Source organism: Pan paniscus, chromosome 1, assembly GCF_029289425.2.
Source record: "Pan paniscus chromosome 1, NHGRI_mPanPan1-v2.0_pri, whole genome shotgun sequence".
Taxonomy (NCBI): Eukaryota; Metazoa; Chordata; class Mammalia; order Primates; family Hominidae; genus Pan; species Pan paniscus.
This window is the reverse complement of record NC_073249.2, coordinates 199669851-199674215: the sequence shown is the minus strand read 5'-3', so window position 1 is coordinate 199674215 and position 4365 is coordinate 199669851. Positions and strand designations below refer to the sequence as shown.

General features: G+C 43.0%; 1 pseudogene; it reads left to right on the top strand.

Moving 5' to 3' along the window:
• Window positions 1-969: 969 nt before the first annotated feature.
• LOC100986715 (nucleophosmin-like) lies at window positions 970-2090 on the top strand (annotated as a pseudogene).
• Window positions 2091-4365: the final 2275 nt, after the last annotated feature.

The window sequence follows — 4365 nt, the reverse complement described above, 5'->3', positions numbered from 1 at the left end:
GTCAGGAATTCAGGCAAGACACCACAGGTGGCTTATCTCTGCACCAGTGTCTGGGGACTAGCTGGAGCACTTAAAGGCTGAAACCTGGAATCATCTAAAGGTGGTGGTTGATGTCCGCTGTTGGCTAGGGGCCTCAGCTCCTCTGCACGTGGGCTTCTTTGAGTGATTGCTCCACATGGGCCTGTTTGGGCTTCCTCAGCACAGGACTAGGTTCCAAGGGCAAACATCCCAAGAAAGAGACTCAGGCAGAAGTAGTATCACCTTTTATGACCCAACTTCAGTAGTCACTCGGCATTCTGTCTCCTGCATTCTAATTGTTGAGGCGGTCAATAAGAGTCCCATTCCATTTCAAGGGGAGGGGAAACAAAAACAGACTCCATCTCTTGATGAGGAAGCGGCAAGGTTCTGGAATAGCAGAAATATTGCCATGGCCGTTTTAGGAAAGCACAATCTACCACAGAGGGAAGAGTGTTTCAGTGTGGGAGAATGCTTGAGCAAAAATCTTCCGGTGAGAGAAGGCAGGGCCCACCCTAAGACAGAAAAGAAGCCTGGTAAGGCTAGCCAAGAGGAGACTGGTAGAAAATGAGGCTTACGAGGTCAAAAACTAACATCCTCATTCTTGCGCTGAGGAAGTGTATCATCTTAACGGCTATGGTGCCTCCCTTCTATTTAATGCTTTATAAGCGACAAAGCGATGCCTCAGTTCTTTCCTCATTTGTTTCAAACAACAGTCCTGTGAGGGACGTATGCTTAGCCCTATAAAGACGAAGAAACTAAGCATCAGTGACATGAAGTGGGAGGCAACACAGTGGGGCAGGACTACTCACAGCAATTTTAGGTGTCACATGGATAAACATTTTACATGTTAATAGTTAATGTCTCCTGGTATGATTCCATCCTGAGCGGCTGTTCTCTCGAGCAGCGTTCATTTATTTCCGTCTGCCTTCTGTCCCACCTAAGTGTGTGCCGCCACCTGATAGAAGATTCGATGGACATGGACATGAGCCCCCTGAGGCCCCAGAACTATCTTTTTGGTTGTGAACTAAAGGCTGACAAAGATGATCACTTTAAGGTGGATAATGATGAAAATGAGCACCAGTTATCTTTAAGAACGGTCAGTTTAGGGGCTGGTACAAAGGATGAATTGCACATTGTTGAAGCAGAGGCAATGAATTACGAAGGTAGTCCAATTAAAGTAACACTGGCAACTTTGAAAATGTCTGCACAGCCAACCGTTTCCCTCGGGGGCTTTGAAATAACACCACCAGTGGTCTTAAGATTTAAGTGTGGTTCAGGGCCAGTGCATATTAGTGGACAGCACTTAGTAGCTGTGGAGGAAGATGCAGAGTCAGAAGATGAAGAGGAGGAGGATGTGAAACTCTTAAGTATATCTGGAAAGCGGTCTGCTCCTGGAGGTGGTAGCAAGGTTCCACAGAAAAAAGTAAAACTTGCTGTTGATGAAGATGATGATGATGATGAAGATGATGATGATGATGATTTTGATGATGAGGAAGCTGAAGAAAAAGTGCCAGTGAAGAAATCTATATGAGATACTCCAGCCAAAAATGCACACAAGTCAAATCAGAATGGAAAAGACTCAAAACCATCATCAACACCAAGATCAAAAGGACAAGAATCCTTCAAAACACAGGAAAAAACTCCTAAAACACCAAAAGGATCTAGTTCTGTAGAAGACATTAAAGCAAAAATGCAAGCAAGTATAGAAAAAGGTGGTTCTCTTCCCACAGTGGAAGCCGAGTTCATCAATTTTGTGAAGAATTGCTTCTGGATGACTGACCAAGAGGCTATTCAAGATCTCTGGCAGTGGAGGAAGTCTCCTTAAGAAAATAGTTTCAACAATTTGTTAAAAATTTTCCATCATATTTCATTTCTGTGACAGTTGATATCTGGCTGTCCTTTTTTTTTTTTTTTTACTTTTGTTTGGCAATTGCAAAATTTATTTTATACAGAAAATATTTCACTTAATTTGAATAAAATCTTTTTTTCCATTAAAGTTTTTTTAAAATTTTATTATTATTATACTTTAAGTTTTAGGGTACATGTGCACAACGTGCAGGTTTGTTACATATGTATACATGTGCCATGTTGGTGTGCTGCACCCATTACCTCGTCATTTAGCATTAGGTATATCTCCTAATGCTATCCCTCCCCCCTGCCCCCACCCCACCACAGTCCCCAGTGTGTGACGTTCCCCTTCCTGCGTCCATGTGTTCTCATTGTTCAATTCCCACCTATGAGTGAGAACATGTGGTGCTTGGTTTTTTATCCCTGTGATAGTTTGCTGAGAATGATGGTTTCCAGCTTCATCTATGTCCCTACAAAGGACATGAACTCATCATTTTTTATGGCTGCATAGTATTCCGTGGTGTATATGTGCCACATTTTCTTAATCCAGTCTATCACTGTTGGACATTTGGGTTGGTTCCAAGTCTTTGCTGTTGTGAATAGTGCCACAATAAACATATGTGTGCATGTGACTTTATAGCAGCATGCTGCTATAAAGTCACATGGCTGTCCTTTTTATAATGCAGAGTGAGAACTTTCCCTACCGTGTTTGATAAATGTTGTCCAGGTTCCATTGCCAAGAATGTGTTGTCCAAAATGCCTGTTTAGTTTTTAAAGATGGAACTCACCCTTTGCTTGGTTTTAAGTATGTATGGAATGTTATGATAGGACATAGTAGTAGCAGTGGTCAGACATGGAAATTGTGGGAAGACAAAAATATGCCTGTGAAATAAAACTCAATATTTTAATAAAGTAAAAAAAAAAAAAAGTTAATGTCAGGCCAGGTGCGGTGGCTCATGCCTGTAATCCCAGTACTTTGAGAGGCCATGATGGGTGGATCACCTGAGGTCAGGAGTTCGAGATCAGCCTGGCCAACATGGTGAAACCCCATCTCAACTAAAAATACAAAAATTAGCCGGGCGTGATGGTGGGTGCCTGTAATCCCAGCTACTTAGGAGGCTGAGGCAGGAGAATCGCTTGAACCTGGGAGGCAGAGGTTGCAATGAGCCAATATTGATCCACTGCACTCCAGCCTGGGCAACAGAGCGAGACTCTGTCTCAAAAAAAACAATAACTTGTACAACTTGCGACCTGTGTCCTGTGAGCTGCATACGGCCCACAAGGGCTTTGAATGCGGCCCAACACAAATTCATAAATTTTCTTAAAATATTATGAGATTTTAGGCCAGGCACGGTAGCTCATGCCTGTAATCCCAGCACTTTGGGAGGCCAAGGCAGGCGGATCACGAGGTCAGGAGTTCGAGACCAGCCTGGCCAAGATGGTGAAACCCCGTCTCTACTAAACACACAAAAAATAGCCAAGTGCAGTGGCAGGTGCCTGTAATCCCAGCTACTCGGGAGGCTGAAGCAGGAGAATTACTTGAACCCAGGGGGCAGAGATTGCAGTGAGTCGAGATCACACACCACTGCACTCCAGCTTGGGTGACAGAGTGAGACTCCGTCTAAAAAAAAAAAAAAATTATGAGTTTTTTGTTTTTGTTTTTGTTTTTTAAGCTCATCAGCTATCATTAGTGTATTTTAGTTAGTGTTTAGTTTAGTTAGTGTGGCCCAAGACAATTCTTCTTCCAGTGTGGCCCAGGAAGCCAAAAGATTGGATGCCCTGGTAGAAGGTCTGTGACTATGGTCATAATGATAAAGATGGAAGGTAAATGAGGAGCGTTTAAGAAATACTGGCAAAGGATTCGGCGCGTGGGATCTGGAACGAGAGCAAATCCTGGCTAGTTTCCAAAAGTAAACATCCCAACAAAGACCCAGGCAAGTTATTTAGCTTCCCTGTGCCTCAGTTTTCTCATCTTTAAAATGAAAATAGGCTGGGCATAGTGGCTCATGCTTGTAATCCTAGCACTTTGGAAGGCCAAGGTAGGAGGACTGCTTGAGACCAGGAGTTCGAGACCAGCCCTGGCAACATAGCGAGACCCTTGTCTCTATACAAAATTTAAAAAATAAATTATGGCCAGGTGCACTGTCTCATGCTTATAATCTTTTGGGAGGCCAAGGCAAGAAGATCACTTGAGCTCAGGAGTTTGAGATCAGCCTGGGCAACATTGTGAGACTCCTTTTCTAAAAAAAGAAAAAAAAAGAGAGAAAAAGAAAGTTAAAAAAAAAAAAAAGGCCAGGCGTCATAGCACACGCCTGTAGTCCTAAGCTACTCAGGAGGCTAAGTTGGAGCGACTGCTTGACCCCAAGAGATCCAGGTGGCAGAGCCATGATTACACCCCTGCACTCCAGCCTGGGTGACAGAGGGAGAGAGAGACTCTGTATCAAATAAATAAATAAATAAATAATAAATAAAATGAAAATAATTATATTACCTCCTTTC